Genomic DNA, 22,880 nt, shown 5'->3' on the forward strand with positions numbered 1-22,880 from the left:
TGGACATTAGACCTGTGTTTATTGAAAGATAGGTTATTGCCTGGGACATTGGGATTTTAATAGAATGGAACACAAACTCCAGTTTATTGACATCTGCTGCATAGCAAAAAGATGGATGATTAGCTCCTCTATTTCCGCTCTTTTTCAGAATTGCCGTGCGGATGCACACAAGGGAAAAACATGTATTATGCATCATATTCTATATAGTTTTATACAATAGAAGTAAATAGTCATTTCATAAAGAAGCACTTTCCATTAATGTAAGTTTTTCTTGGCATTAGGGAGCTACCTACGTTTGCTCCGTTCTTACATATGTACATGGGTTAGTGCCCATCATCTGAATTAGGTGTCCATTATCTTGATTCTGTGCTGCACATTGAAATTGTGATCCTGCAACCTTTGTAGTCAATAAGACTAATTTAAGTAAGTAATTTTCAGTAGTATTTATAGTTTATAGCTGCCAAAGCTTCAAGGTTAGGACTAGCAACAAAGAAAAAAGTAAGAGAGTAAAAGTAAAAACAGTAAAGGAAATCCTGAAAGTATCCAGTGAGAAGGGGAATTCTCTTGATGACATTTTTTGCCTGCATAAAAGCAGACAATTCTCCTTTGAGGAAACAAACACTAAATGATAAATATCCCTTTTTCATCTGCACAGCATTCCTTCAGTGCCAATTCACAGTCAGAGCTCTGGCTCAAATATACACCAGTGATGTGCAGCTGCTGCACAGGAAAGCAGGCGCTGGAGAAGAGCGTTGGGTGCATCAGCGTGACTTACACTCTGCTTCTGCCCTTGAATTTTATTTGCATCGCGTGCCACCTCGCTGCGCAAGCAGCCCAGCAGCGTGGAGCAGGGGGCTGGGCTGCAGGACTGCAGCACAAGTGAGGACGTGCTGCATAAAGGTGAGATAAAACTCTTGGATCTGCTTCCCCACCGCTGGTACTGAAAGTTATCACCGCAAAATTTATCACTCCATGTCTACCTGAGAGTCTCCTAAAACTCAGCCTCCCCACAGCCTGTTCTTGCTGGTGGATGCAGCACGCCTGCAGGCACGGGTGGGCAGCCCACGGGCAGCTTTGGTGAGGCGTACTGTATTCCCACACAACAAGACCTAAGTGATAACAAAACAGGTTGCAAAGTGTGTGTGTGGGGGGAAGCCACTGCTTCATTCAAAAGGACGTTCATCAGAAAACCTTGAAGGCATCGCCCAATGCCCTTTGCAATTCACATCGCTGCAGAGCAGCAGCCTGTTTACCAGTTCTGGAGTGTCCTTCTAACTCTCTGCCTTGGAAATAGCTGACAATATGTAGGTGATGGATCTAAGACTTGCAAAATGCCACTGAAAAATGTTTTGCATCTCAGGAGTACAAAACCACATGGCGAAGGAAGACACATTTACACAGAAAGTTGATTTCTCAGCTGCCGCGAGTCTTTCAGGGAGTGCCCTAGCTATTGTGGCCTGAACAGGCACGTACTTACGTTGCTTTTTCTTTGTCCCAGCAACCAAATGTCACTCCCTTGATTTTCCTGCTGCTTCTTGCTAAAACGTTCCCAGATGAATAGCTTTTCTGTTGATATGCTACAGATAAGGCTTAACTGGGTTGCTGGAGTCAATTATTATTTTCAGACAATAGGCCAAGGCCTCTGATGCAAATCAACTTTAAAAGGTTACTTTTGTTCGCACACTTTAGGCTATGTTATTCCCTCTTGTGAATCCATTTTCATGTGCTCTGTCAGCAGCGTATTCTTTAGGTGAGATGGTTAGTCAAGGCCAGTTAATTCCCTTTGCTTGTCTCTTTGGACATTAGGAGAAATTTCTTTACGGAAAGAGTGGTCAGGCTTTGGAACAGGCTGCCCAGGGAAGTGGTGGAGTCACCATCCCTGGAGGTATTTAAAAGACGTGTAGATGAGGCGCTTAGGGACATGGTGTAGTGGGCATGGTGTGTTGGGTTGACGGTTGGACTCGATGATCTTAGAGGTCTTTTCCAACCTGTATGATTCTATGATTCTATGATTCTATGATTCTCTGACATAAACTAACCTGTTGATTTCCACTGAAAAACATCTTATCTGTTGGCATTTAGGAACACTTGTATTAGTGAGCCTAGGCGTTAAGTATGACTATAAAGGCTACTTTCCAGTCTGATAATTTCTGAAAAAGCCATCATTTTTGTTTTCTCCCTACAATATCAGTCAAATTAAAACAAAAGCAAGACTTGCCAAGCTTATGTAAAGCTGGATCGCACTTCAGACTGTATTTTTGTGCGTTATTAAGTTTACTGAAGTCTCAGGGGATGAAATTTGCTATAGCAAGTACTATTTAAAGTCATTGGCACTTATGCACTTTAATCTCCTGGGTGCTTTTGCAAATCTTTCACAGACTGTGTAAATGGGCTATATTCAACTGCAGCAATTCCGTGATGGATGAGGTTTCTGCCAAGCAGGGAGGTTTAGCGGTGCCTCTCTCCGTAGTGCATTTCACTGTTATTAACAAGCTCTCACCTAAAGCAAAATAAATCTGATTTAATTTGAACCAGCTTCCAGTTATTAGCCATCCATTTATAAACATAGCTGCAGTGACATCTGATTGTTTTTGGATATGTCTGTTGCATCAAAAATAAAACCAAACAAATTCTGTCTTGTTACATATCTGCATCCATTAGCACTTGTGCAAGATCTGCTTGCAAGGGGAGTTTTGAGAAAGAACCAGTATTATGGCACAGGTATTTTCCTCACTAGGGTTTGAATTAATCTCAAACCTGCTCCGTGTCTTGAAAGCTCAGAGCAGTGGTGCCTGTAATTCCTGGCAGGTGCAGCAGTATTGCTGAGGTACAGCTACTACAGACATCTTTCTGGGACTGCAAAGTGCAAGATGAATGTCAGGTGTCTGCATTAATGAGGGGAAGAGTACAGCAGCCTGGTAATCTTCGTGCCTGTGAACGTGCTCCTGTGAGCTCCTTGCTGCTGTCTCTGCTCTGTTAAAATGGCTGAGCCCGATGAGGGAACACGTTTGTCCTTCTCAGCTTCTGCAGTTTCACAGGACACATCTGCTCAGTAGAGTCCAGCTTTAAAGCTGTACTCTGAAGGAACGGGACCTTTTCCTGGTGCTTAATTTCCCCCTTTTCTGGAGGGGAAACCAAGCTGACCCGTTGCCTATTTTGGTCCTGCCGCAGGCTTCAGCGGCTGCAGCAAGCCGCCTTCCAACACAGCCTTGAAAGTATCCAGCCTCTTTCTCCAGCGAGAAGCTCACCTCGGTTTGGTCCTATGGAAAGAGCTCCTGCCTGAGATAGAGAGGAGTTTATCCCGTTTCCAGATGGAGTTGATCCAATCCATTACTCCTTCATTATTTATATAGCATCTACATTCACTACAGCAGTGCTTATGTTAGAGATGCTTATGTGATACCAGACGTAAATAGTTAATAGACTGGAAAGTCACAGTTAAGGGAGGCTTGGAAACACATCTAATAAATCCCTCAACAACAGAGGCCAGGCGTTGGTGGTGGACTACTTGCAAACCAGTTTTCACCAAACTTGGAAAAAATGAGAAATTAGTAAATGATACTGAAGACATCACTTTCAATGAGAATATGAGGCTGTTATTATATAACCCAGGATACTTATGACTTCACTTCATAGCAATTTAGGGATTTTCATTCTACAGTCAAAAATCAGCTAGAAATCATCAGTGAGAAATTGATAATTTTTACAGGATCTTTTTTTCTCTAACCTGAAAAGAAAGAAGGAAAAAGAGCTCATTGCTACAGCCTGACAGTGTGCTTCTCTGATTAACCAGGACCAAATATTTTAGAGAAATCTGTTTCTCGCCTACATACAATCAACCAAATTAATTGATCTAAGAGAGATTTCTTTCTAAATACCCTGTTCAGCAGAATAACCGTATTATTTTCCCACTTAGTGCAACATGAGAGGCTCCGCGTTCAGCTGAAGTTTTAGAAAAGTGTACTGCATCTCTGCTACCTACCTTGGTAACAGCTGCATTGCTAAAATAAGAAGCAAGTCTCAGTCTCTGGGGTTAAAAGCTCTTTTTTTTTTTCCCCCCTATTTTTTAGCATAGTTTCCAGAGTCATGTAGAAAGCACTATTTCTCCTGGAAAGAATGAGGAGCCACCTTTTAAAACTTTGTCAACATGTTGATGGATGATTGTCTTTGTACTTCAGTAATGGAACAATTTAAGTAGCAGGGATTTTTTTTCTGGGCACTGGGCTATAACCCCTGTCTTTTGTCTTGGAACTGTTACATTTAGTGAAGTCAGAGTGAGGAGTAACCGGGGTAATACCTTTTCTTAGTTATGGTATTTAACTTCAGACCTTACAGGATTATCTAGTTAAGTTCATTAACTAAACTGTCAGTCAGAGAACAGGTTATTTTCAGCTCTCTTCTGTGGACAAACGATCAATTTAAAAAGATGCTAGATGTGAGATATTTAGATATTACTTGAGTTTCTGGCCAGCGCATCCAACTGTCGTGTTTAGCTATATGCGTGGGTACAAATACATGTACTTTTTAAAAAATCTGGAAGACAAAAGCATTTAGATTTGATGTTTTGATGCGCACAAAATCTGCATTTCACGTAAGAGCTCTAATAATTCCTCATGCGCAGGTGTTCAGTTCTTTCAAAAGTGCGTGCATGACCTTTACAAGAAATTACTCTTTGGAGAACCCTCCTGAGTGGGTTATTTCTGCTTTACAAATGAAGCTTAGTTCAAGGTCCAGGGGAAGCTAATGGGAAGTATATTCACCAAGCAGTCATTTTCTCTAATTGAATTCCTGGAGAGGAATAGCTGGAGGAACTGGTGGCTGATCTGTTTGCCTTGGTATCTGGCTAAGGCGAAATGAGTGACAGAGATCTTCGGTAAGAGAGGTACTGCCTTTCCTGGGTGAAAATAAGGGACAACATGAAAAATAGGGGATCCTTTAGAGAAGTATGTTTCCCTTAGCATCCCAGGATTTTTTTTCCTGAATTTTCCTATAGCTGTGACATATAAAATTCAGTTATTATAAACTTTTACTTTCTTGTTTGAGATATTATGTAACTTCAGTACAACTGTAATGCATATTTATATTTCATAATCATTTCTTGAAACTTTTTTGCATGTGTGAGAGAAGCCTAAGCCCTAAGGGATTTAATATTTAGCATATTTCTGCAATCTGGCAAGGTTGTCTTTCTGCTCATATATTTGAGTTAGGAATTTACACAGCAAATGCCATAACTATTAAGTGTGAGAGAAAGCTAGAATTCTGAAAAATTAAGGCATTTGAAAACAGAACCTGACCTTCTCTAATACAGGATTCCTGATGCCCTCCCCAACATACATACATGCTTTACTTAATATTTCAGTTCACACATACCTGGTACAAACGTAAATCAATCAGAAGTTTCCCCCTTTTGCACACGTCTGCAGTTTTCAAAGTCATCTTTTTCCTTCCTTCAGCAAATGTAGTTCAAATAGTGAATAAAAATTTTTCTCTCAAAAATCAGAATGTGAATTCAGCTATTTGAGAACAAATGTGCGGCAGTGAATTAAATAGTTTTGCATATTTTTTTTTAGAGAAGAGTTACTCTTATGAACAAGTAATCTGTCATCTGTTCTTTGTTGTAATTTAACCTTCAGCTAATGCATTATGTCAAACTTCAGCACATACAGAATGAGATTGTTCTAATTTTAAGATTGTCGTAGTTTTTAGTATTAAAAAAGCAGCATTCTCCCATCTGCATCTTCACCATCTTTAAGAGGCTTAAGAATTACAACTTAGCAAATATAAACTAATAGAAAAAAGTCATTTGTTATATCTGCAGAACATTTTAAGTTTCTTTGTGCTTTCGTGTGCAAAGCTGAGTACCCTGTGCCTCAAAAATTCCCAGTTGTCAAGGCTGACATGAGCAATCTGCTGGCAGAGAGGGAAATGTGATGGAAACCTCCAGTCCTATAGACTTTAAAGTTAAACTGATGTCTTAGTGAGAGCATGCTTTGTTTTTTCCACAGTGTATGAGCTAAACGAGCCTCAGTAATTCCCTTTTCTATTACTTTGAAGGGAGAGTGGTTTCTTCCAAAGTTAACTTTAGTGTTACCAGCTGCACATCATGATATGTTGTCAAACTACAGACAGTTTTATGGTAGTATACTGATTATATTTATGAACACAGCCAACAATTCACTTCAATCTTGAAAATATTTATGCAGACCTGTTCTCCTTTCAACTAATTGTATCCCAAGAGACAAACTTTAGAAACATTTTGATATTGCTTTAGCTTGAGTCATCAGAAAAACAAGCTCCACTCTTTTCAACAAGTCTTTGCTTACTTCCTCAGCTGAAAGAGGAGCTGATATGTTGCCGATAATGCATGAAATGCACGAAATGCACGAAATGCACTTGCTATCAAGACCTATCTTTTTAAGGTGTGAAAGTCTTGGAAAACAACCTTTTGTCATTGTCTAATTATTGATGAGAGCAAGCGTGGACTATACCATGCTGTATCTTTATGCTACAGCAGTCATATTGCCTTCTGTATTCCCAAATTTCTAAGCAACAAAAATGGTTTTAAAATTGTTGTTCTCACAAGCTATGCTAGATCTATATTGATGAACTGCTCTGCAGGCTGCCTTGCAATTAGCCCCTATGGTTCAGTACCATGCCGAGGAACTGGAAATGGCTTCTGCTGAAGCTGTATTAAGTCTCATGGCTTTTCTCTCCTCTGCCATGCAAAATTGTCTACGTACTCATTGCAGAAAGTGCAATGCCTTTTCTTCGTTTTGGAGGTGCAGTTTGCCTTACTGGTGGACCATTACTCCTGCAGTTACTTTTACAGTCACAGTGCATGAAAGGATGTAGTTTGACCAGCTGACAGAAATAAAACCTAGCCTCAAAATTAGACCATGGTCGTGCTGACTATTCTGCTTCCCTCGCATGTTGGATTAACAAATGGCTCCAGATGCTTTGCCTGAAAAAATTCATGGAATAAACTGATCATCAAACACTAAGCTACAGTAAAATACCAGAGCAATCCTAGCCTAGCCTGCCAGGATAAAGCTAGCAGGTGTTTAAGTAAACTGCAATCTCCTGGAACAGAATTAAAATTTTTGCTCTTTGGAGTTGCAGTTCTCATGGCGGCTGAAAGCACATTTATATAAACGACATGAAAAACTGAAGACCCTTTGGTAGTAAGGTGCGCATGTGTAAACTTCTTGTGATAACATCTTAGTATTTGCTCTCAAGCAATGACATCACTGGGGAAAACGAAGCAGCAAGTGGCAGCCAGCTCAGACACTCAGGAGGTGGTGGCAGGGGGGGAAAGCTCTCACCATCAATCCCTGGGTAATACCAGGTCTCTGCCCCTCTCTGGCTGGTCTTCAAGTCCTCCATCAGTTATGGGCTCAGCAATAGGGCACAGCAGAGGTCCCAGCAGCTTGGTCTTCGCTCTTCGAGGTGGTGGAGCCTGGGTGGCAGTCTGCAAAGCTCTGGGCTGGATCTTTGCTGAGGAGCCCACTAGAAGGATGACACCATGGATGAAAGCCCAGGTCTTGGCATACAGTATAGGCTGAACCATTGCAGCAGGGAGTTCATGGTTGATTTGGTCTTCCCTGTGGCACATGAATAAAATACATTGTGGTCCTTTAAAGCAAGGTTGGTATAGTCATTCCATACAGTGCTCCTGGGAAAAATTCAGATTTTAAGTGTCTTTTTTTTTTTTTTTGAGGAACTTGTGTTGACTAGAAGTGTTTTCCCACCTTGGACAATTTTTTCTTTTGTCAAATGTGCCACCCACAGGCAATATAGAGCCATAAACCCCACGACCCCTGTCACCTGCTCCCTTCCGCTAAAGGATTTCTTGTCAGAGGCAAACTTAATCTCTGTTCATCTGAAATAAAATCTGAGGCAGGAAATCTGCTTCAACCAGAGCAGAAAAGAGCTCCCTTCCTTCATTACCCCTACTGTGGGGCTCCAATACACGATTGCTGAGGGAGCATATAGTTTACCTATTGAAATAACTCCATTTTGAGCTTTTATCCTGCTTCTTTAGTCCCAATACTTGAAGCAATCCATGTTCCTCAAAAAAAAAAAAAAAAAAAGACACAATTTGACACAAAATGACAGCAATTCAACACAGTTTTAACTTCCAGAAAGGTGAGATTTTTCTTTGTTCCCCTCTTCTCTCCCCTCATCAGACTCCATCTCATCTCAGCTTTTGGCAACATTTTGTCCTACCAGAGAAGCTCCCCCACCACTTCTGTGCCTGCTGCCAGCTCTGCACTGTCCCTTTCCTTCCTGTGCTGTCACTCGATAAAGTCACGGCATTAGTCGCTGGGAGAAATCATGTTTCTCGCCACGATGGATCATTTCTAGAAGAGCCGCTTTCAATCAGTACCAAATAGTCTTCCGTGGGGAGGGCTGCTGGGTGCTCAGCACTTCTGAAAGCGTAACCCCTTACGTCCCTGCCTGTCTGTGGCTCTAGGAAATCAGCTTGAGGTAGTGGTTAAAATCATACTTCAGCTGTATTTTATATATGCAGCTCCAGGTACTTAAAAGCATTTTTGCTTCCAGCAGCAGTGGAAACAGTAGGATGATATGAGAAAACATAGGTACCTCTTCTGAATTTCACCAGAAATCCCAACAGAGACTGTCTCGCTCTCCCTACAGCCTGTGTTTCACATGAGCTGTTTGTTGAAGGACGACCGGAGGGAAAAACCTTTAATCACAGTCCACGCCGGCTGGTTTTCAATCAGCAAACCTCCATCACTTCAGTCGGTAACCTAAGAGGGAGAGACGCTGCACCCCAGCTACCGAGCTACTCCTTCCATCAGCTTATTCAAAGCAAGTTTTCCTTGACATCCATCCTCCATTTTACCTTCCTTTGTTCTGCTTCCCACCTTTAACCCTCTCTTGGAGAGCAAGATACTTTATGACCACGGTTAAGGTTTTCAGAAAAGGCAAGTGACGGTGTCTGATGAGAAGCGGCAATCAGCCTTCAGCCGTCAGATGCCCTTCTGTCCGCATAAGCAGGAAACTTTTCACAATTCAAGTTTGTTTATTGCCTGAGCTAGCTAAAGGCCATGAAATGCTAATGTTAATGCTACGAGCGCATTACTGCCTCTTTAATTTATTTCAGCTAACTTCTGTTGATGGCATTTGGGTAAGCTAAACTGCCAGTTGAACTGAATTTGTTGTGCAGTTCGATGTAAAAACCATGCTGGAAATAGATCTGTATTCAGAGGCATCTAATTAGGAAAACATCATGATAGTCAATGCAAATGTTTTCCAAGGCACTGCATCTGTACACCATGCATCAATTGCATACTGAGATTGCAATATCCATTTTCCAAATCATAAAAGTCATCTAATGAGAAAAACATGCACTTTCAGCCTGCCTGTGTGAAAGAAAGAGCAAACCCCAGGTTTTGGTGCTTAAGCCTCCGTGTGTAAATTTCCTCAGTGGAAAAAAAAAAAAGAAGGAAAATGAGAAGGAAATAAGAAGGAAAATTTGCGGGGCAGGGTATAACAGAAATCTGTGCAATATTTATTTGCTAGAGTTGTGGTTTAGAAATGCCTGCTCCTGTAGCGTTGGGCTGCATACAAACACAAGGTATCAACCCAAACGGATTGATTTTTTTTGCAGGCCCAAATGCTATGAACTACTGTCTTGTTTTTTTGTGGAGTTTTCATGAAAACATTTTAAATACTTTGAAAGCATCAAAAGTGCTGTAGAGTGTTTTTCCTGTGCTTCTAAAGTGTTATAAAAATCCTTAACGATCTGTGCAAACTCTTTTTAAAAAAAAGAACTTTCTTCTAATGACTAAACCTGACTAAAAATAACTAGTCCATCAAACTCAAAAGAACAAGCAATTTTATTCAAGTTCATTTGGGGATTTGATTATTCTTTTGAAAATGGTAAAGAACAGCAGTCCTGAAAATCCAGGCAGAAAAATAGATTCATCTCCTAGGTCTGTTTAGTTGCTCTCCTTCAAGACAACAGGTACTGCCCCTTTTCTTACAGTAAGCATATCATTTGTGGCCTCTCACATCTGTAGCAAACTGCTTTTCAGGAAGAACTTGTTCAAAAAGTCACCACAGTTATATCTGTAGAACAAATGGGTCTTTAATGGTTCACAATCTTATTGAACATTCGTGCTAATGTGCATTTTTTCCATTTAGGAAATAATTGCGTAGTAACCAAGCACTCCGATTAGCTGCAAAATGCAGTTCTTTTAGGTAACTAATTTACACTGATTCTTGACAAGATTGAGGAACCTACCATGTCCATTAGGGAAATTAAAAACACCATATGTTTTCACCTACCTGTCCTAGCTCTAGTATATACAGCTTACTGTTTACAGCTGTAGTGCTTTCCAAGGATCTTCCTGCTTATAAACGTCAAAAATCCCGACTGGCCATCAGTCTTTAGAAATGAACATACAAGCAAAGCAATCACTGCAGATCCCACTACTTAATGCTATACAAAATACTATTAAGGTATAAAGAAAAATGGGGAAGAAAAGAAATGAAAATGGAGAATTTAAGCAGGTATTCTCACGCAACTGGTATGAAGTGTCATAATTCATACAAACTCAGCACCTTTTTCATGAGTATACTTACTGAAGTCAACAGTACACATTAAAGAAGGCTGTCCTTTTTATGTCAGATCCATTACAAAAAGTACTGGCCATACTGAATTAACGGGAGCTTTGCCTTGGAGACTGAACTGCACAGCCTGGGCTTTAGGCATACTCTCATTTTGCTTGGTGATCTGGGACACGTGGTTGCAAAAACTAGAAGTTAAAAGCCTTGCTGACAAAGCTAGTAAGTCTGTGAGAAATTGAATTACACAACATTGCACAGAGGTACAATTGGAGAAAATAAAAATTCTGCTGGAAGAACTGAGAAAAATTGGTGCAACATTTACAGGACTGGTATGTTAACTTCTGCTGTCTGTCTTCTCACATTTTCATCTATTATCTTTTTAGCTTGTTATGTAAAGAAAACAATTGTATGTAAATGTTGTCCTTAGTCTTTAAGGAAACAATTGATGAATACTCAAAATCCTCGTATTATTGAATTTACTGATCCTGAAACCTGTGAACAGTGTGCTTGATACTTTCCAGCTGTGGTATACTAGCCCAAGTGAGTGGTGCGGTTGATGTCCCTGAGGGATGGGATGCCATCCAGAGGGACCTGGACAAGCTCAAGAAGTGGGCCCATGAGAACCTCATGAAATTCAACAAGGCCAAGTGCAGGGTCCTGCACCTGAGTTGGGGCAACCCCCGGTATCAATATAGGCTGGGGGATGAAGGGATTTAGAGCAGTCCTGCCGAGAAGGACTTGGGGGTATTAGTGGATGGAAAGCTGGATGTGAGCCGGCCTGGTGCACTCGCAGCCCAGAAAGCCAACCATATCCTGGGCTGCATCAAAAGAAGCATGGCCAGCAGGTCCAGGGAGGTGATTCTGCCCCTCTACTCTGCTCTGGTGAGACCCCACCAGGAGTACTACATCCAGCTCTGGGGTCCTCAGCACAGGAAAGACATGGACCTGTTGGAGCGGGTCCAGAGGAGGGCCACGAAAATGATCAGGGGGGTGGAACGCCTCTCCTATGAAGAAAGGCAGAGGGAGTTGGGGTTATTCAGCCTGGAGAAGAGAAGGCTTTGGGGAGACCTTATTGTGGCCTATCAGTACTTAAAAGGGGCTTTGTAAGAAAGATGGGGACAAACTTTTTAGTATGGCGTGTTGTGACATTATCCCTGGGATAATGGTTTTAAACTAAAAGAAGGTAGATTTAGACTAGGTACAAGGAAGACATTTTTTACAATGAGAGTGGTGAGGCCCTGGAACAGGTTTGCCAGAGAGGTGGTAGATGCCCCATCCCTGGAAACATTCAAGGTCAGGTTGGACGGGGCTCTGAGCAACCTGATCTAGTTGAAGATGTCCCTGATAATTGCAGGGGGGGTTGGACTAGATGACCTTTAAAGGTCCCTTCCAATCCAAACTATTCTATGATTCTATGATTCTATGAACTCTTCCATGCACGTTATTGCACAGTCAACTCCTAAGGCAGACGGTGAAATATGACTCATTGAAATACTGACCAGGGCAGGAGAGGGACAAAGGAGATGGTGAATCACCTCTCCTGACTCCGGAGCGCAAAGATGACCTATGGCGGTTGGCTATACACACATACCTATATTGTCACATATATACACTTTTACCTTATGTATAGAACATATGTGTGATCCCAGATGCAGACCCTTATGTCCCACAGACATTGGTGTATCACAGGACTGTCAGAGCACATTTTTCTTTATTGAGTCACTTAAAACTAAAGCATTGCAATTTTTTTTTTGCACCAGGACCTCCCATTTAACTATTTTCCTTCTCCAAAGCTCATTTTGCTTTGTGTTAGGTTTTCTCCAGCAGATATTTTTGCTGACAAACTCATATTTTTGTCCTCTGATTGGACACTCAGGGAAATCAATAAGATTTGGGAAACCACTTTGCCCTGTCTGTACTTAACCCAGATCACAGTGATGTTAAATGAACTCCTGTTAATAATTCATTGCAGCAGAATCTGGTTTACTTTTAGCTAGCTTGTACAAAAGAAAAAAGGCGTTCGGCCTCTGAGCTTCATCTTGCAGAGCTGATGAATTGCTCCCAGGCTGCTGTCCAGATGGTCCTCCAAACTGGACTGCCAGAGAAAATCCCCCACATCTTCCCTCCCCTCTTCCTCCCGACACCCAGAGTACAATACCTCCATGCTTTGTGCCAGCAGCCCTGGTACAGGAGGTGTTAAATTGAAAAGGCAATTACCTGTGTATCTTCCCATTATAAAAGAAAAGGATGCCTTTCACCTACCGATGGACAGCTTTAATTAAGCCTTCTCTCCTCAGTCACTACAGACAGTAGCAGATCTCAAGCCCCCGCGTACTCACCAAACAGAGGAGCTGTGTTATGCATTGCAGTGTTTGGGATCGTGATAGGACAAACAACTCAAACACAATCCAGGAAAATATCAATGGTTTTCCACAGGTAGGGAGTGGGGGCTGTTTCAGGCCTGGGCAGCACGATGTGTCCATGAGAAAACTTCGTGAAAGCAGCAGTTTTGTTCAGCTAACACTAGCCCTGTCGTAGCTGTGATGGGCTAAGGCTACAGGTGAAGCAAGGTTTGCAGGGAAGGATACAATTCTTTGTTAGCATTGCTAGTATAAAAAAGGGAAGAAAGACAAGTTTGGGTTACATGAGCCCTGAAAATTACCTGAAAAAGAACTCATCTGCCTGAAAGCGTGTCTGTTTTTCCAACCTTTGATCTAACAAAAGTTATTTCCCATACACTTTACCTCAATTATGTTTATGTATAAAGTAATATATTACCTAATATCTGTATTTGAATTGAAGACACGCTGGTTATATTACAAGCATATATTAATTTAAACGTGTGTGCATACATAGGTGCCTGTAACTTAAACAGTGTATGTTATACACAGAGATACAAAACCATGTCTGTATCTGTAGGCAGACCTCGCCCCCCCCCCAAAAAAAAGAGGGAGACCAGTTTTATTAGTAGTGTAAATCAATATAATGTCATCAGCTGGAAAAGGAGTGGTATTCAATTTTACTAACTGGGGATGTGGCCCGTAGCATGAGTTCCTATGATATCGGACCCAGGGAAGGGAAGCAGGGATCTCTCTCTGCAGGCGCTGTTTGGTGAAAAAGCCTTCTTGCAGAAGCTGTAGCTTCTTTGGAGGTTAACTTTAGGACAGACAAGCTCTGAACAGCCCCCCAAAAGTGTAATGACAATTAAAAAAGGTTTCATAAAACATGGAAATTAGTGTCAATTAGGATTAGTCTCATGGGATGTTCTCTCATGATATATGACCTAATAGCTTTAAAAGCTGTACCTAACATCCTTATTTTTATAGTCATACTACTCTTCTATTTGTCAGTCAGGAGCTGGTTTTTGCCATCTGACAGATGGGTTGACTGGGGTTAAATTCAGCATTCAGAAGCACTTACGAGCAGCCAGATGAACACTGCCCGGGTCTCAGAGGTAGCCAAGAAGAGAAAACAGAGGACTTCAGTCAACAGCTATTTGGATTACACTTTGGCTTCAATTTGTCAGCTGCACCACCACCAGCACGAAAAGAGAGATGGAAATGTCACAAAAGATCGCAACCTTTAAAACCTATGTGCTTTTTAAAAAAAGACCCCAAAGCCCTCCACAAAAACATGTGCCTGTACCAGCCCACAGCAGTGTTTTCAGCCTCCAATGGCTTCACCATCGCAGCCCGCAGTCCTGCTGCTCTGTAGCGGTACCTGACCCCGGGAGCCCGCGCGTGCAGGGAGCATCAGTCACTGCTCCTGGAGTGTCCCCAGAAGGGACCACCAGATGCCACCGGGAGTGGCACCGCTGCCCTCGCCACCATCTCTGGAGCACGGCACACAGGAACACCCATCACAGCCCACCCCAAACCTGTCAGCTAACAGCATGACCACACCATCAATTTTTAATGATAGCAGTGCACCATAAATACAGTTTTGTCTTTGCAACTGGAAGGCATTTTTGCTGCACGTGTCAAAGAAATTTCTGTGTTTGTCCTTTGAATATTCTTTTAAGGGGATTGCTCAGCTGTTTGAAGAATTAAGGTTATACCTGACATCTTCTGATGTGGCCAATACTCTTAGTTTGTGAAAATCCTGGGATGTTTTCTGCACACGTGCAAATGCTCTTTTGAGAATGAAGAGTGTTGGATTAAAGGTGTCTTGGAGTAAAAACCTACTAATGTTCTGGACATATTCAGACAGCATGAGAAATTACTTGCATAAGAAAAATAATGTCTGTAGAAATCATGCAGTAAATACTGTAGTAGAAAAAGAGGGATAAATAGCAAGCTTTTGCTAAAAGTATAGGAAATATTTGAATTTTTTTATAAATCAGTCAACATTGCAAGTTTTTCTCCAGAGTAATATACTTTGTTATAAGTATTGTCTTTTTAATTTTCTTCTTTTTTTAAAAAAAAAATGTATGTATATGTATTGATTCAGCAGATATTTTCAAGCACTCTGGGAAATGTTGAGATGTAATTGACATCCTTCATTTTTTTTTTTTAAAATTGACACTTCTTCAGACAGAATATATTTAGGTTTGGACCCAAGAGGACGCTGCTGGTTGAAAACATCAGCTATAAAAGTTATCTGAAAGTCATTAAAATACCACAGATGCTCTTTTCAAACAAGGTCATTGGTTAGCAAAACATCAGAAAGTTTCTGCACACTATAAAGCACATCAAAAATAACTAGATTGCAAAGCCAACCATCTGAAGTTAAGAAATGCCAGAATTAGATACCCCTGCAGTACTAATGGTACTTGCTCTTCCGTGATGAAATGTGTTATGACACAGGTTTTGACTTCATAAGCCTATATCCCCCCAGTTCCCCAGGGGGGACCTATATCCTCCCTCCCCCCATTTCTATGAACGGGAAATTACTCCTTATTTTCTTTAATACTACCTGTATTTTATTAGAATTCACTGTTCAGAGGCTGAACTGAACATAAAATTATTCTTTGACTCCCTGCAGCTTTCATGATTCTAATTTCCTTTCATGAACGCTGTCACCAGTGTCCAAGTGCTCCACAGGCATTTCTGAGTTTCTCTGCACGAGGTCACGGTGAGATGAAGTAGCAATTGGCTGCACCCTTTAGCACAGCAAACTAAGGTATAGGGAGATGGAGGACAAACTTTCACCTGATTTTGACCCCATCTTATGACCATATTTGGAAAATATTTATAGCATTATATATATGCAAAGCTGAGGTGAAACTTAGCACGTGTTAAACCTAAAGCCAGAAATGTCCCCGTGACCCCCAGCAAGGTGTGCAACTGAAGAACTAGGGAAAAGGGATTTCTTTTTCAAATGTGGGAGCATTTTTCTCCTTCCCAAGGGTCAGGAGAGAAAAGCTTCAGGAGGAAAGCAGGTCCTTACAACTGAGTCACTCCAAATGCAATTCTGCTCCCACAGGAAATTCTGTTTTGAAATCACAGAGTAATTTAGTCCAGAGGAGACCTCAGGGATTATCCCTCTCCTGTTCAGAGCAGGGCCAGCATAGCTCAGGTGACTCAGAGCTTGTCCGTTCGAATTTGGAGTACCTCCAAGGATGGAAACCCCACAACTTCCCTGGGCAACCTGCCACCGAGCTCGGTGGAGCAGAATCAAGCCCTGTGTGAAAACTAATGAAGGCTGAAGTTTTGTGTCTATAGAATGCCCTTGAAGAAAGCATCTGATCCCTGCAGCCTTCCCTCCCTCATAGGTACGATGGGGGCATATAAAGGATTCAGGCTTCTGAGTTATTTGGTTACTCTCCTAATATGTGCTGTAGAAGTGCCGATGAAAGACTCCACCAACAGCTTTCCCCCTATGAGATATCCAGCTCCTGAGTGTTTAGTACTAGAAATTTTGCTGTATCCTCTTCAGAGGGGAGAGCGCTGTCTTCTCAGTGCGAATAAGATTAAATGAAAAGCTTAAAGATGTCTGACCTTAATATTCTGCCATCTTTGAGATGACATCATGTCACTGTCAGAGCCACAGTAATATTTGACACTGCCACTGTTACTAAATGCTGAAGTTTTCAATTTTGATTAAAACTGCAAAAGGTAGAAACTGTACTGTCAAGCGTCATCTTGACACAGACATCAGCTGTGCATAACTTTGTCTACATGGTGAATTCAAAGTTGTGGCAAATTTTGCCAAGGTCTTACCTCTTGGTCTCTGTCATTTTTCTTCTCGAAGCTGACCACTTTCTTTCTTTATTACACACTTATCTGCCTGCTTCTCTTATCCTAAACTCCTACTGAAGTCTTTGGGACTTCAGTGACTGTAAAAATAGGAAAGATTTTGTCCTGTCAGACCTGAGCGTGTATTTTACTGGGACTATGCAAATTTTGGAGATGAGTTTCTGTTATCGAAACCTGTGAGAAACAAGTCAATATATTGCTAGGTAAATGGTCAAGACTTGCTCTTTTCTCATGTGGTCCAAGCTAATGTTCTTTATTGAGCTCTAAAGGCTGCTTCAGAGCTCACGTGCTGGAAATTATTTCATTCGCATACAGGTAACGTGCTATTCTCCTTCAAGAACCATGCTTTTTGTTAGTGTGTTTGGAATTTGCCCCAGGGGCTGGGATATACCCTGATTTCCATGGATCTTGAGCTCTCTGATCAGTTCAAACACATCAGCACAGCTGATTGCTCTGCTGGTTCAGCTGCCCAGTCAGCTGAGCGATTGCTAATTTGCATGGCAAAATTTCAAGCCTCTTTCAGGCCCAGCACACAGAGCTAAAGAATTGCTGCATGGGAACCCTCACTGAAGCGCTAGGCAAGTGGTTTTTATTGTGGGCTCAGTATTGGCTAATTTCACCAAGTCTGCTGAGACCCAGTCCTTGTCCAGCCTTGTCCTGGCTGCTCCGTTTTCCAGACAATGCAGCATGGAGAAATGTCAACGTGATAATCATTGGATGTGGCCAAAACTGCTTTCCGTTCTTCAGATAATGTGTTGGAAAAGCTTTCGTTTCCCTGCCAGGGCAGAGAAGGGAAATGTGTAGCTTCAGAATGGAAATTCTGAAAGTTGCCTTTATTTTATAAGGAAAAAAAAATAAAATCCAAATGTTTCCTTTCTGTTTTCAGCCTGTTGTGGCTGTAGATAGTGGCTTGGGCTGCTTCCAGGCAATTGAGGGAAACTGCCAAGGTCACCCAAAGGGTGGGGATCTGCCTTGGTGTCGGGAAGAGACTCTCGAAGCTCCACCTGGACGCTGAATCCCCACAAACCTCTGCTAGACCCTGAATCCAGGAGAAAGAGGCTACCAGCAGGAGGATGCCATGGGATGCCTAGGCCTGATTTAGTAGATGGTTTGTTGGCCTCAGAGCCTCAGACTCAGGTAACTCTCATTTATCTAGGGCCAACTGATTGAACGGGCAGGAGATCAGGCTGTTTTTATGCTGGATGTTACTGAAAATGAGAGACTGTCATGAAAATTTTGGGTCCACTAAGTGGTCTTTTCCTGTGAGAACCCTAATAATCAGGCTATGCTGAAACAAGTCTATTGAGAATAATCATAATTAGTAGCAGTAGTCTTTTGAACACACATATTCTTCATGACATTGTCAGCTTTGGCATAAACCTTTCTGCATGTTCCTGAGGAGGCAAACACTGACCATCTCCATATCTGCTCTGGGTGCCACCTATGGAAATGGATGTGGTTTTTCTGTGTGGTGTTAGGAGGGGATGGGACAGCACTGAATACAGCTCCCAGGGATCTCCTGTGTGCATGAGTGTCTGAAAAGTGGTTCACAGCTGTAAAGGGGGATCGTGGGCCTGCTGTACTTTCAAGGTTGATGCAGAGCACTTTCTAGCACGCAGACTTCATCCAATTCTTTTTCTTTTCTTCTAGTCCTAGTCAGTGTAAGTGACACCCTTCACCTTGACCTGAGCATTTGCCCCTAAATGTCTCTGACTGTATTCTTGTGCTGAATGGATTAAGAAGCTCAACATCTTGCTGTGAGGAGTAAAGAATAAAATATGAGGTTATAAAAATAACCAGGAGACATTGGATAGGACAATATTTGCTAAAGGGTGGGCCATGAAAAGTTAAGATCTGCCTATGCACCCATGCACAGCTAAGACAAACACTGGAGAGTGATATGACTGGAAGTGGCTGATTGCTGTGGTTTCGTGGTGCTGTAGCATCTTTCCCTGCTCCTTTCCACAAAGTGCAATGCAGTGGTAGTGAAAGGGTTGTGATGATAGCTTTCATATTGATCTTGACATTCTCTGTGCAGATGATGAAGAGTGTGTGTGTGTATGGGTACGTGCATGCACGTCTGCACGCCGTAATCACAGATAAGCTACTCACGACACAGGTGACAGCTGGCGCTGTAATGCCAGATTGACCAGAAATAACCTGTAATCCCACCTGTTCCCAGTGCACCAACTCCCTCTGTTTGGTCTGGCAAACCACATCCAGCTATGCTGTACTCCTGCCCCGGGCCAGCGAAGAGCAGCCTAAATCCCAAACATGCCCTGCATGTTGCAAGCCACCCATGGGAGCAAATGCACAATCGGGTGGTCACGTCTACTCTTTTTTAGCTGCTAAATCCCTAGTCTTCCTCAAATGAAAGAAACCCCCTCTCCAGAGTTTTGTCTCGGATCTCTTTGAAATGACGGGAAAACTGCAGAGCACCTCATCAAATCTGTGTTGCCTATTGCTTTGGTTCACGTCTCCTCCACCTGAGGTGATTCTGCTTATAAATACTGTAAAGGGTTCACCTTCAAGGATGATGATTTAATTAGAAGTGCAAAGAGCTATGGCCCAACATGTCAGAGACTAATGAACAAGCTTTTGTGGTTGGTGGAGAGCAGCTTGCCAAGGTATCCATTCATTTCTCTACATTTAAGATGAAATGCAACTGAAGCTGTCACCATTTTAAAAGGAAAATCTTATTAGAGTCCAGGCAAGGATAGCAGAATAAAATAAATGGCTTTTGGTGCTTAATCTGTTTGTACGTAGGTTCAGGCGTGGTTATGTAGTCTGCTATCAACTTTAATTAAGCTTTCCCTTTGCTCCTGACCTTGGGGCTTAAATATAATTTGTTCTATAGGAAAGACAGGTGGTACGAGCTCAGTGTTTTAAAGTTCAAATTGATTTAGGTTACATTTAATTTAAATTTCCTTATGGAAGCACCTAATTTTACTATTACTAATGTTGGAGCAATTGCACAGAGGTGAAGAAGCTGGTACAGAGCAGAGCCTTACAGCCCTCTAATGCTTTTCTTCATGAACAAAAGAACCCCTCTCTTGTGCTTTTGGGATGTTATTTAAATCCAACAGAGTCCCAACGAGTTCCCACTTTCCTACGAGTCTCTGGCTGCCCAGACAGACAGGAGGTGACAGTCGGACATCAGGCACCAGCACACTGGTGTGCAAAGGCACAGATGGGCTCCAGCAGACCTGCCTCCACCTGGGAACAGAGGTGAGGTCCTTAATGCTACCAGCCTGCTTATCCTCTCCGGTATAAGAGGAGCTCTTTTCTTGGCACGGGAGTGACGCGAGCCCCCTGGGAGGGCTGGGAGCTGCGGCCCTTGGTAAAGCAGGCATGCTGGGTGCCATAAGCGGAACCGCTGTTTGATTTCAAGCCTCTGGACTGAGTCTTATCCATCAGAGCTGAGCTTTCCATCCTTGAGACTCTGAGGTGTTTGGGAACGGTGTGCACTGGGACCTGCCTTGGACACAGAGGAGCCCCTGGTCCCACTTTTCTGGCTTTGCAGAGACAGGGTGGTGGGCGCCCCAGGAAAGGGCACATCCCACAAGGGTGCAAGAGCTCAGCGTGGGGCAGCAGCGGTGGTCGGGGCAGCGTGGGAACCGCAGCATGAGAGGGGCTGGGAGATGCTGGAGATGCTGCCAGCAGACATGAAGGGAAGGAGAAGATGTTTCCCAGGATCCAGAGGCAGCCGCATCAAGCTTCTGCAGCCTCGAAAGCCTCTGAAAATCACAGGCAGGACAGGACAGGAGAAAAGGACGTAGCCTGCGAGGGGGTGGGAGGAGAGGGGATTTTCAAGCTCTCTGTGAACCTGGTGTGCTTTCTTTAGGGAAAAGCTGCAGGATTGTACATAGCCAGGCTCTAGCTGGTGGAAGATCTATCACAATACATGTTTCAATGTGTGATATTTCCAAGCCCCCGGCTGCAATGCTCCCTTCCCTCCCCATGCCACCCAAGGCCTCCATTGCACTACAAATAGCACTGAAACCACTGCTTTCTCTATTAAACTGTTGAATCAGGTTAATTTTGTTATCCTACCAGCACTGGAACTGTTAAAGAAAGCATACTGAAAAAACTTTAGGTGCAAAGATGTAGCTTAACTTAACTTGAGCAATATTCCAAAATCATATTACTGTGTGTTACAGTTTTGATGACAAGTTTCCTTAGTGACTACATTTCTCAGGGTTTTTCACCTTGTTTTCCCATTGTGTTGTGGATTTCTCTACTACCTCACGATTATGTGATGTCCTTTTATGAAACGCCTATCTTACTTGCTTTCAATTAAATAAAAGTGTCCAAAGGTTTGAACTGTTGTGGGTTTTTTTATGCTTTCTGACAGATTCAGAGCATGGAAACTTGGCAGTTTCAGTGTAAAATCAGTAACTTCCACAATTTATTTCAAAGCAAATTTTTTTTGTTTCAGTAATCTGAGAAATTGGTTTTGGCATTACTCTTCCATGGGCAAGGTAGAGATCAGTTTCTTTCACACTCAGTCCCAGAGATTTCGAAATCTTATATTTGTATGTATTTCTCATTAAAAAAAAAAAGTCACTGGCTAGAAATTCTGTGTGTTTGTTTCTTGTCCAGCAGCATCAGAACAAATACCTGCAGCAGCCTTCCTCCTGACAAGCACATCGCAGAGAGTCTTCATTTTAGTCTCAAACGATTGCTCCAACAGGCAGGAAAGCTGTCCCCTCTCGAGATGTGGCCGTCTCCACCCTCAGGGTCATCCCTGGTGCTTGTCCCCTTGCCGACTGTCAGGCCTGAAAAGTACCAAACACCTTCAGCAGGTGCCAGCGAGGGGGAAAATCATTCAACTCGGAGGGCAGAGGTGCTTAAAGCAGAGCCAGGAGGAGGTGGCTGCGAGGTGGGGAGCCAGCGTACCAAATGCTCCCGTGCTGAGGACCTGCTGGAAAGTTTACAGGCCCTTGTCAACCCTGAGATAGTTACAGGTCCCTTTTGTGTCAATTCTAGCACCTTCCTGCCCTGAAATCCTGAAACAAAAGAGCATAACATTAATTGTGAAAAAAGGAGGAATAATTCAGAAACTATAAAAAAACCCCAGGGAAGTGCACTGTATGGTCCCCCAGCCATGTTAGCGGTCTGTGGGGGGCTGGTGCACTTCCCACAGAGCCATTTTCTTTCTGGGGAGGTGGTGAGGTTCCCCTTGGGAGGCTCAGGCAAGCCCAGAGAAAATTAATGGTGAAAAGCACTCTCTTTTCCCTGCTGGAATGCCTGATAGTTGACCGCGAGAGCCCATTAAGCAACTGCTGTGACCTAAAATAACCTAACACTAAAGCTACGAATGGGCTGTCCAAACTGTGTGCTTATTTTTCTTTTTACTTTTCCTTTCTTTTAAAAGAGACCTCCCTTCTCTGGGAGAGCTTTTCAACCTACTCAGGAAAATGATGTGCTGGAGGAGTTTGTCTTTCCAGGTGCCCCCTTTATCCCACCTCTTTGCTGTTTATGTCTTCACACAAAAAAAAGACCCCCCCCAAAAAAAATACCAAGCCCAACCAACCAAAAAAACCCTCTTCATACATACCTGGCTGTGCAGGAAATGGATGTTGGGTGTCAAAGTCCGAAGACATTTACCCCAAATTAATCAATGCAAGGAATCAAGTAGAGACCTATTGCCATTCACCCACCTGCAAGCCTGGGATCGGTATCATCCCCCCAGCTGCCTGGGAGGGTGGGAAACCCGGTTGTACAAAGCTCCTCTGGACTCTCCGTTTGTCCCAAAGAGTAGCCCAGGGTTGCTTTTGTTTGTTTTTCAACTATATTATTTGGTGTAATAATACCTCACCTTGCTTATAACTCCTAAACGCCTCTTAGCTACAGTAACACTGCTATGGAGCTCACCTGGTTAAAAAAATAATCGACCAAAAGAACACTTTTAAACTTTTAAAGTCAAGATTTCTTTGGTTCTGAATAGGAAAAGCAAGCTCCAACCTAAAACCAGGGAGAGGGAAAAACTGTACTGAGTTTAATGTAATTGTGTTAATCAGGCAATTTAAGTGAAACAGTAATGGAATGAAGAAGGACAAAAGGATTCTTAAAAAGGCAGGAGTG

This window comes from Calonectris borealis, chromosome 1 (genome assembly GCF_964195595.1).
Source record: "Calonectris borealis chromosome 1, bCalBor7.hap1.2, whole genome shotgun sequence".
Lineage (NCBI taxonomy): Eukaryota > Metazoa > Chordata > Aves > Procellariiformes > Procellariidae > Calonectris > Calonectris borealis.